Source organism: Neophocaena asiaeorientalis, unplaced genomic scaffold, assembly GCF_003031525.2.
Source record: "Neophocaena asiaeorientalis asiaeorientalis breed wild unplaced genomic scaffold, Neophocaena_asiaeorientalis_V1.1 scaffold371, whole genome shotgun sequence".
Lineage (NCBI taxonomy): Eukaryota > Metazoa > Chordata > Mammalia > Artiodactyla > Phocoenidae > Neophocaena > Neophocaena asiaeorientalis.
In genome coordinates, this window is record NW_020172369.1 from 91,186 (window position 1) to 103,307 (window position 12,122).

Below are 12,122 nucleotides of genomic sequence, written 5' to 3' on the forward strand. Positions count from 1 at the left end.
AAGAGCATGCCTTTGGAAGACTCCGCTTCTCCGGGTCTTCGGAGCGGTCGAGGGAGGGGGAGAACCAGCCAATGGGAGGGAGGGGGCGAGGCCTGAACCTGTGGAAGGGGAGGGGACGTCGCCGAGATTTGGGAAGAGGCTTCAGTAAGTCTTGGTGGGTGCTGCTGACTTGACTTTCCGGTTCGCGGCCGGGCCCACGCATGACTTTCAGTAAGGTCCTTGGGGCACTGGCGTTCTTTTCTTGAACGTTTTACGGCAAAAGGGGGCTGTTAATAAATACTCCTTGACCTAGCTGAGTGTTTGACTTACAACCCATTGCAAGAGTAAATAATTGCATTTAGCAAATGGTCATACCAGAAGAGTTCCAGTCCACTTTTACTGGTAACCAAAACGTTCACTACCCCAACCCCACAAGAGTACAATGATAGAACTAATACTGAGCAAGTGCGTGTGTCTGTGCAATTAATGAATACAGCAGTTCCATAAAGAAGGGCCTATTATCCCCATTTATACAAATGAGTCAATTAGCCTGGAAAAGAGCTATTGGTTCTGTGCCTTGCTTTTAGAACCAAGGCCACCCTGCAAATAGAAAGTAACGACCACGTTACTCATCATATGACCTGTTCCTCTACTTCAGAGAGATAAAAAAGGTCATCCAGCATGGATTTCTACAATTTTTGCCAGATGCTTCACCCAAACCCCACAAATTACCTACACCCACACCCAAGCTTACTAGTTTTCCTCTGTCTCAGGCTGGCTGTCCCTGCTCCCCTCCAACCAAAACTCTCCACTGACTGCTCCCTCCTGTAAGGCCCTCCCTGGCATATCTTTAACCTCATCCTTTCTGTTGAGTACAACTCTTCCGCATAATCATGTTTAAGACTTTTCTGTATGAAACTTTCCCTTGCCTTTAAACCTCTTTCTAGTTCTCTCTCTTCTTCCGTCATAACTAAACCTTTGAAAGAATTGTGTACCAAGAACATTGGCATTCCGTGAGTATTTGTAGGATTCAATAAATATCTCTTGACTGAATAAATGCAAATGCACATTCTCTTCCTCTCCACTCCATCAGTTTCTACCCTCTGACTTCCTACCTGGGTCTGATGCATACTGTATCCACAATGATTACTCTAAAACATACATCTGAGCCCATCACTCCACTGCTTAAAATCTTTCATTGGCTCATGAGAGCTTTGAAGACAAAAGTTAACATGGTCTTCAAGGCTTCTTTCACGCTCACATGCTCTGTCTCTCCTGTTATGACAAACTCTTCAGAGTTCCTGATTGTGCTCACTCATCTCTACTTTGAAGGGTACTGTTTCCTCTAACCTTTCCCTCACCTTTTTGCTTGTCCAGCTCCTTTAAAAATAAATTCAAGAACATGCTCCCAAGTGCAGTCTCAGACATAACCTATGCATACCCAGCAGAGGTCTGCATTCCATCTGCAGAGTGCACACATGCCTCCTCCCACTTCCTGCTCTACTTCCAGCTCTCCCAAGTCCTCAGTTTCTGCCTCAGGTGAGCTCCATTCAGAAGTTCCTTGTACTCACCTAGGCCCTTACGTTGACAGCAAACATTGAACCAGCCTTTCATTATTAAATATTTCTTTGGTGTTCAAATGAACACTATTACAAATATCTTTTCATCTTGCCCATGTCCTTACTTACTGCCTTAATTTACATCCTTAAAAGTAATCGAGAGTGTGAACAATTTTAGCCCTCTTGAAACATATTGGCAAGTTACCTTCCAGGAAGAACTTAGGCCTAGGTTCATACTGCCTGGGATAAAAACCCAGCTCTGCCACCTGGGGTCAGAGTCCTATTTTCATGGATCCTAGATACTTTTACTTTGTGGGTCTCTTCTTCCATAAAATAATATTTAAAATTATATTTATAACTGAATTGTTATAAAGACAACATACTGATATTGTACATTAAAACATTTTCTTTGACCTAAGCATTCATTTTTTTCTTTCTGATTTTAAAAGAAATTAAAACATTTTATGGGCCTCTAAAAGTATGGTGAGCCTGAGGCACTGTGCCTATCGTGGCAGCTGGGTAAGTCAACACTTCTGCCACCTATGAGCTATGAGGTTTGGCCAAAGTCCTTAATCTGTGCCTCAACCAGAAAATAGGTATAATGCTACCATATGATGTTGTCATTAAAAGAAAATGAGTTGCTACAAATAAAATACCTAGAACTATGTGGCACACGATCAATAAATTGCTGATATTATAATTGTCATTCTCAATTGTCCCACAGCACTATATGAGAATATGTGATTGTCCTTCTTCACTGTGCCAAAATCATCATGGTATATTCTCATCTTGGTGTATTCTCATCACAGGGCAAATATGGTATCTCATTGTTTGTCCTTTGTCCATTTTCTTGCTAGGATATTCACAAAAAGTCGCTTTATACAATGTAGATATAAAATTATTAATCTTTTCCATTTTTGTTTTCCTCTATTATTTTTTGCTTTGCAACTTCATTGCCATCCTGAGATCATGTTATTTATCTGCCTTTACTTTTTTCTACATGTTTGATAATTTTGCCTTATCATTAAATAATTTAATCCTTTCAGATTTATTTTGGTGTGATGATCTACCTTTTCTTTCTCATGGTCTCCCCCAGCTCATTTGTTAAAGAATCTTTCTCCAACTATGATGGTTTTAAAATACACCCACAACTTCATCAATACTCCCCCATTCAAAAAGTGGAGTCTAATTCCCTTTCAAATGAATGTGGGTTGTACTTAGCAACTTATTTCTTTTTTTTTTTCTTTCATCAGAATTTTACTCTCAAGTAGAAACAGGATTGCAATGTCATTACTCTGAGTTCATTCTCTTCTCCCACACATGATTGCATAAGGAAAGGCATTAGTGCGCTAGTGACTTATTTCTAATGAATACAATACAGCAAAAGTGACAGTATGTACTTTCCAAGAGCAGGTCTTAAAAAGGTATTGTGGCTCCTCTCTACTCTCTCTCAGATCACTTGCTCTGAAGAAGACAGTTACCGTGTCATGAAGACATATCAAGTAGCCTTATCAGAGGCCCACATAACTAGGAACTGAATATCTTGCCAACAACCAGCAAGGATGTGAGGCCTCCTGCCAATCTCCATGTATATGAAGCCATCCTGGAAGTGGATCCACCAGCCTCAGTCAGGCTTTAGATAATACAGACATCTTGACTGCAATCTCATTAGAGACCTTGAACCAGAAACCCCAACTAAATCATTCTCAAATACCTGACCCATAGTAACTGTGAGGTAATAAATGTTCATTGTTTTAAGCCACTAAATTTGGGGGATAATTTGTTATGCAGCAATACATAATAAATACACTAACCCAGTGGTTCTCAACTGGAGACTATCTTGTATCCCAGGGGACATTTGTAAATGTTGTGAGACATTTTTTATTATCTCAGCTAGGGAGCTGGGGGAGATTTCCACTGGCATTTTGTGGGTAGAGGCCAGAGAGTGCTAAACATCCTTCAGTGCACAGGCCAGCACACACACACACACACACACACACACACACACACAAGCAAAGAATTATCAGATCCAAAATGGCAATAATACTGAAGATGAGAAAACCTTCACTAACCTGTTTTCCCGGCACCTTAAATTTTCTTTGTTTCACATACACTTGTTTCATATCCTTTGCTCATCTGGTTGCTGCTTTACCGTGTTTTACCCCTGGTCCTAGGCAACCACCAATCTGCTCTCTGTCACTAGAGAATAACTTTACTTTTTCAAAGGATTGGTGTAAATGGAATCAGACAGTGTGCACCTTTTCGTGTCTGGCTTCTTCAGCTCAGCATATTTTAAAGATTCATTCCTGTTGTTCTGTGTAGCAGTAGTTGCTTCTTTTCTTATTGCTGACTATTATTTCTATTGTATGGATTTGCCAAAGTTTTTTATATTTGTCTTATTGCTGAACATTTAATTTGTTTCCAGCTTTTGGCTATAAAGACTGAAGATTCTATGAACATTGGGTTAAAGGTCTTTGTGATGACATATGTTTTCATTTTTCTTGGGTAAATAATGCCAAGGAATGGAATTGTTGGGTCACATGGTAAGTATATATTTAATTATAAGAAATTGCCAAACAGCTCTCCAAAGTGGTTGTGCCATTTTACATTCCCACCACCAATGTATGGGAGTTCCAGTTTTCTATTTCCTTTCCAACACTTGGTAATGTCAGTCCTTTCTGATTTTAGCCATTCTAGTAGGTGTGTAGCAGTAAGTCACTGTGTTTTAATTTCTATTTCTCTGATAACTAATGATGTTGAGCATCTTCTCATGTGATTATGGCTCATTTGTATATTTTCTTTTGCGAAGTGTTTGTTCAAATGTTTTGTCCATTTCAAATTGTTTTTGTCTCTTCAGTGTGTGTTCTATATACCAATCCTTTGTCAGATATATTTGTTGTGAATCTTTTCTCTCAGAATGTGGCTTGCTGTGGTCAGCCTCCAAGAAGGACCCCACTGATCTTGGCCTTCCAGTGTCTATACTTTTATACAGTCTCCTCCCCTTTAGAGCGGACCCATGTCAGATTTTCCAAGAGGAATTGTGAAAGTGATGGCATGTGACTTCTAAGACTAGGTCACGAGAGTCACTGTAGCTTGTACCCTGCCCTCTCGGATTGCTTGCTCTAGAGAATGTCTTTGGGAGGATCTATACAGAGAGGAACTAAGGCCTATTGATAAACAGCCAGCCCAACTTACCAGCCATATGCAGCATCTTAGAAATGAATCCTCCAGCCTCTGTCAAGCCTTCAGATGACTGCAATCTCATGTGACACTCCAAGCCAGAACTGGCCAGCCAAGCAATTCACATATTCCTAATCCATAAACACTGTGAGAAATAATAATTGTTTATTGTAGTTTTCAGTCACTAGGCTTTGGAGAAATTTTTTACACAGGAACAGTTAAACTCGCATTTCATTTTCTCAACAATATCCTTTGAAGAACAGAGTTTTCATTTTGCCAAATTTCAATTTATCATCTCTTTGTCTTGTGACTCATGCTTTTTATGACATATGTAAGAAAGTTTACCTACTCCTATAGAGAAAAGATGTTTTAATATGTTTTCTTCTTGAAATTTAGTTTTAACTTTTTCATTTGGGACTATAATACATTTCAAATTAATTTTTGCATAAGGTATGAGGAAAGAGTCAATGTTAATTTTTTTCTAAATGGATATAATATTGTTTCAACACCATTTGTTGAAAAGACAGTCCTTTCCCCCCTGAACTAGCTTTAGCAACTCTGGTGAAAACTCAGTGTCTATTTTTGGACTCTTTAATCCATTCCATTTAACTATAAGCCTATCTTTATTACACTGTATTGATTACTATAACTTTAGAAAGTGTTGAAACCAGGAAGCGTAAATCTTCCAAATCTGTTCTTTTTCAAAATGATTTTGACTCTACCAGGTTCTTTGCATTTGCACATGAATTTTAGAATTAGCTATTTAATTTTTATTTTTGAAAAAATACCTCCAGGAATTTGGGATTGCTAATACGTAGATCAATTTAGGAAGAACTCACACATTAACAGTACTGAGTCTTCTCATCCATGAATATGGTATAGATCTCAGTTTACTCAGGTCTCCTCTAAATTCTCTTAGCAATGTTTTGTATTTTTGATAGTACTGGTATTGCATATACTTATCCTGAAGTATTTTATGCTTTTAATGCTATTATAAATGGATTCTTAATTTCATTTTCTAATGGTTCATTGATAGTATATTTAAATACACTTGATTTTTTTTAATATTGGCGGAGTGTGTTGAGACCTTGCTAATGAATTTATTAGTTCTAGTAGTGTTTTATAGATTTCTTGGGAGTTTTCATGTTCACTATCATACCTCACTATCATACCTCTTTTAAAAGAGAGTTTTACTTTTTCCTTTCCATTCTGTATGCTTTTATTTACCTTTCCCATTTTATTCCACTGACTAGAATGCACAGTATAATGCTGAACAGAAGTAGTAAGAAAGAGCATCCTTGCCTTGTTCCTGATTTTAAGGGAAAGCATTCAGTGTTGTACCATTAAATATGATGTTATCTCTAGATTTTTTGCATATGTCCTTTGCCAGGTTGAGGAAGTTCCCTTCCTTTCCTTAATTTGCTGAGAGTTTTTATTATGAATGAGTGTTAAATTTTACCAAATGCTTTCAAGGGGCATCTATTGAGATGATCTTATGTTTTTTTTTTTTCCTTTTTAGATTGTTGAGATGATGGATTAAACTGATTGATTTTCAAATATTAAACCAACCTTACATTCCTGAGATAAACCAGACTTGTTCTTGGTGTATTATACTTTTTATAGGTTGCTGGGTTCTACTAGCTAAACTTTAAAAGTATTAAGAAATCCAAGTTCATTGGGAATACTGGTCTGTAGTTTTCTTGTAATGTCTTTTTCTAGGTTTGTTATCAGGGTAAGTCTGGCCCAATAAAATGAGTTTGGAAGCTCCTTATCTACTTTCTGAAGACGTTGTATAAGATTTTTATTATCTATTTCCGAAAGGTTTGAAAGGTTTTTCAATTTTTAGCTTATTTTTTATTGAAATATGGTTGATTTACATGAACACTTTCATCAATGAAGCTATCCAGGCCAGGAGTCTCCTTTTTGAGAAAATTTAAATTATGAATTTAATTTTGTTTGTAGATAAAAGACAATTTAATTTTCGATTTCTTCTTGTGCCAGTTTTGGAAATTTGTGTCTGTCAAGGTTTTTTGCCATTTCATTTAAGTTGTCAGATTTATTCGCCTAAAGTTATAATATATATTATTCTTTAACATTTGTTTAATATTGGATGTCTCATTGTTTATTCCTCATGTTAGTATTTTATGTTTTCTCTCTTTTTCACTTGAAAGCTTAGTTAAAGGTATTTCATTTGATTGATCTCTTCAAAAAAGAAGCTTCAGTTTCATTAATTCTACTGCCTGTTCCTCTTTTATTTATTTCAGCTTTTATCTTCATTATTGCCACATTTGTACTTACTTGGGACTTATTTGCTCTTCTTTTTCTAGCTCATTAAGGTGAAAGCTTACATTATTCACTTGGGATCTCATTGCTTTTCTACCATAAGTACTTAGAGCACAGATTTCCTTCTGATCACTGCTTTAGATGTACCTCCAAAATTTAGATATATTTTATCTCAATTTTCATTTAGTTCTAAATATTTCCTGATAGTCCTTGTGATTTCTTCTTTGACCCATGAGTTATTAGGAAATCTGTTGTACATTTTCCAAATATTTGGGAATTTCCCAGATATCTTTTTGTTATTGTTTTCTAATTTAACTCCATTATGGTCAGAGTATATACTCTAGCATTTCTATCTTTTCAAATTATTGATACTTGTTTTATCCCCCAGTATTCTTGGTGAATTTTTCATTTGCACATGAATAGTGTGTATTCTCTTGTTGGGGAGAGTGAAGATTATTCTATAAATGGCTATTAGGTCAAGTTGGATGACAGTATTGTTCAAGCTTTCTATAGTTTTACTGAGTTTTGTCTACTTGTTCTATCAATTACTGAGAGGAATAAAGAAATCTCTATAAATCTAGATGTACTTTTTGTCCTTTCAATTCTTTCAGCTCTCAATTCATGTATTTTGTAGATCTATCATTAGGTGTTTACACATTAAGATTGTTATGGAGTCTTTATCATTACATAATTTCCCTCTTAATCTCTGTTAGGGTTACTTGTTCTGAAATTTAATTTTTCTTATACTAATATATCCACTCCAGATTTCTTATGATTAGTGTTTGTGTGGTACCTTTTTCCATCTTTTTCTTTAATGATTCAGTGTCTTCATATTTAAAGTAGTTTTCTTGTAGACAGCATTAGTTGAACCTCGATATTTTAGCCAGTCTGGACAATCATCTCTGCCTTTTTTTTTTTAATACGTCTTTATTGGAGTATAATTGCTTCACAATGCTGTGTTAGTTTCTGTTGTACAACAAAGTGAATCACCATATGCATACATATGTCCCTATATCCCCTCTCTCTTGAGCCTCCCTCCCACCCTCCCTATCCCGCCCCTCTAGGTCATCTCAAAGCACCAAGCTGATCTCCCTGTGCTATGCTGCTGCTTCCCACTAGCTATCTATTTTACATTTTTGTAGTGTATATATGTCAATGCTACTCTCACTTCGCCCCAGCTTCCTCCTCCCCACCCCATGTCCTCAAATCCATTCTCTATGTCTACTTCTTTATTCCTGCTCTGCTACTAGGTTCATCAGTACCAATTTTTTTTTTTTTTAGATTCCATATATATACATTAGTATACGGCTTTTGTTTTTCTCTTTCTGACTTACTTCACTCTGTATGACCGACCCTAGGTCCATCCACCTCATTATAAATAACTCAATTTCATTTCTTTTTATGGCTGAGTAATATTCTATTGTATATATGTGCCACATCTTCTTTATCCATTCATCTGTTGATGGACACTAAGGTTGCTTCCATGTCCTGGCTATTGTAAACAGTGCTGCAGTGAACATTGTGGTACATGTCTCATTTTGAATTATGGTTTTCTCAGGGTATATGCCATTTACCTTTTAAATTTTCTTTTCTATTTGTACCATCTTGTTTCTTTTTCCTCTTTTCCTCCTTATTTTCGATTAGACAAGTAGTTTTTAATGTTCAATTTTATCTCCACTATTAAGTTATTAGCTCTAGCTCTTAGTAGTTTTTTAGTGGTTGTCTTAGGGTTTATAGTATGCATCTTTAATTTATGCAGTCTAACTCCAGATAATATTACACCACTTTGTGTTTAATGTAAGAAATTTACAATAGTAAATTCCCTTCCTCTTCTTAGTGCTATTGTTGTCATAGTTATTTTAAGGTCAGCACATATTATAACCTCTATAATATATTCTTAGCAGTTTTGTGTTAAATAATTATCGTTTGAAAAATTAAAAAATGAAAAAAACTTTTTATTTACCCTTTCCAGTGATATTCACTGCTTTGTGTGGATCTGAATTACAAACTGATTTCAATTTCCTTCATCCTAAAGGACTTCCTTTAATATTTCTTGTAGTAAAGTTCTACTGGCAATAAGTATCTCTGATTTCATTTGCCCAAAAAGTTTTATTTCTCTTTCCATTTTTCAAAGGAATTTTTTTGCTGGAAAAGAATTCTAGTTTGATCACCTTTTTTTTTACGTCAGTTCTTTGAAAATGCCATACATTGTCTTCTGGGTTGGATAGTTTCTGATGAAGAGCCTGAAGTAATTTTTATTTTTTTGTAGTAATGCACCTTTTGTCGTTATTATTTCTTTTAGAATGTGTTTCTTTATCAGTGGTTTTGAGCGACCTGATTATTATGTGTTTTTGTGTAATTTGTTATGTATTTACTTTGCATAAGATTTGATAAACCTCTTGAATTGTGGGTTTATATTTTGTTTTATTTAGAAAAGTTTTGGCTGTTGTTTCTTCCAGTGATTTTTCCTGCCTCCTCTTTCTAGCTCCTCCTGGGACTCCAGTTACATATATTGTAATTAAACATATATAACATAATTTAGATAATTACTACTTAATTTTTTCCCGTAGGCCACTGAGGTTCTGTTTTTGTTGTTGTTGATATTTCAACTTGTTTATTTCTAGAGGTTTTTTTTTTTCCTGTCTGCATTTCAGTTTGGATACTTTTGATTGCTATATCTTGAATTTCACTGATTTTTTTCTTTTGTAGTATCTAATCTACTATTAAGACCACCCAGTAAAATTCTTATTTCAGATATTGTATTTTTCAACCCTAGAAAAGTACACTTGGTGTTTTTAAAAATATCTTCTCTTTTCCTCTTCTTTATATTCACATTTTCCTTTAAATAATTGAACATGTTTACAATAGTTCTTTTGTCATTCTTGTCTGCTAATACCATCATTTATATCATTTCCTAGTTTGTTTCTATTGTCACATTATTCTTCTGGGATGAGAAATATGTTCATGCTTCTCTGCATGTCTAGTAAATTTTAATTGCATGCTGGACATCATAAGTGTGAGCTTGCTGAGTTCTGGGTTTTGTTTCTTTATCTTTTTTTTTGAAAGAATGCTAAACTGAAATTTTGTTCTGTCAGCTAGATTACTTGATAATTGTCTAGATTTTTTTGGAATACATATTTTATTTAGAATGCAGCACTAACAGCATGATGATAAACTGTCACAGATTTGTATCAAGAAACACACAATCTTTAAAATGTGTCATTTTCATAAGTAATTTAAGCATAGCATTATTATTATTTGGTACTAGAGTCAAAGACAACGTTTAGATTCTTCAGTGTTGGGGTACTTAGAAACATCAAAATGATTGTCTAGTTAGACAGAGGAAAGAAATTCATATGCAGTTTCTTTTCTTTTTGCCAGTTCCCTTGCAGAAAGATCCATTTCCTCTCCTGAGAAATCATTAATAGGGAGAACTTCAACCACCTTCCAGGTCTTGTTCTTGATTATAACAGGGAATTAATTGAGCAGACCACTGGTAATACTATAGAAGTTGCCATAAGAGATAACACTCATGGACACAGATTCTCCCTCTGGGATTCCAAACCAGGTGTCCCTGATGTGGTCACAGATGGCTTTTGCAGCCGCCATTGCACTGGTTAGGTTTCAAGCCTCGATGACAGCAGTACCACACTGCTGCACAGCCGTGATGAGTTCTCCCTTGAGCCAGCTGTCATCTTCCAGAGCTGCATAAGTACCATCTTCCTTTCCTTGCAGTTTCACCTTGGCATGGTTGACATCTGGATACTGAGTTGAGGAATGGTTTCCCCAGATGATGACATTCTTTACATCATCAGAAGTCACATCAAATTTAGCACCAAGTTTAACAGAGCGATTCAGCTTGGCTGTGATCCAAAAGAGTCAAGCAACAAAAGTTCTCCTTGGGGACGGACTTGAAGCAATCAGGCCATTGGTATCGACTGGGTTTCCCACCACGATAAACTTAACTGACTTCTTGGCATATTTCTTCAAGGCTGCACCCTGGCATTTGAAGATTTTCACATTTGCTTTGAGTAAATCTTTCCTCTCTGTGCCATCCCTTTTTGGCATGGAGCCCAAAAGAATGGCTACAACCAGGTCTTTGAGGGCAATCTCTTCTTCATCTGTTGTGATGACATCTTTCAGGAAGGATGGGCAGTCTTGAAGTTCCATTAGGACACCATCCAGGACACCCATCATGGGAGTAATATACAACAGCACAAGAATTATAGGCTGGTCTTTACCAAAGACAGATCCATTTCCAATAGTGTACAGCAGTGAATATGCAATTTGATCAGCTGCTCCAGTCATAAGGACTCTGATTTGTTCAGAATTTGTAGTCGAGGGCCTTCTGCTTTCAAGGGCTTTGTGACAAAAACCCTTAAAAACACTGTTGACATGATTGGGAACTGCATGGAAAATTTCAACACCTGCCTCAGCTAGATTCTTTAAGTCTTGTTTTTAAGCTTTTTTTGGTGGGTTGATTTATAGCAGACTACTCTGGGTATTCAATATGGCTCCTAGAATCTGGCTGGCCAGAACTCAAACATCTCCAAGTTCTTTGTGAGCTTTGAGAATCATCCACGTTACAGCTTCCTGGTCCATTTTTTATGTAGTCTTGAAAGGACTCGCCCTATGATATGTCACTGAGTATTCAGCAACAGTCTCGTGGTGACTCCTATGCAGGATTCTGGGTCTCATTCTTCATGTTGCTTTCTCCTCTCCAGTTCTTTGCTCTACAAAGTTCAGTGATCTTCCCAAACTATGTTTTCTGTCACATCAACGCAGGGGGTTAATTTCACCTTAGTATCCATTCAGTCTTCCTCTACTACTGCACCAGCAGCAGTAGAATTCCCAAGCATATGTTATTCTGTCTAAAATAATGCTCTGGGGCCACAGAAGTTCTATCTATGTCAGTTTTTGGTCCTCCATATCCAGTAGAATGATCTCAGAAGGTGGGGTGATCTTGGTACTCAAAACTACTCTGCCATGAAAACTCCAATACCTTCACTTTTGGTGGCCATTTCACCAATATTATTTCCACACTCTTTAATGTTTTCATGATCTGGAAAGTGGATGTTAGATCAGTCTCACACAAGCATATGTTTCCATGTATGCATGTAT

At 36.4% G+C, this 12,122-nt stretch overlaps 1 pseudogene; it reads right to left on the reverse strand.

Annotated features, from left to right (window-relative positions):
* Positions 1-10,271: 10,271 nt before the first annotated feature.
* Positions 10,272-11,324, reverse strand: LOC112390635 (malate dehydrogenase, cytoplasmic pseudogene; annotated as a pseudogene).
* Between the last annotated feature and the right edge of the window lie 798 nt (positions 11,325-12,122).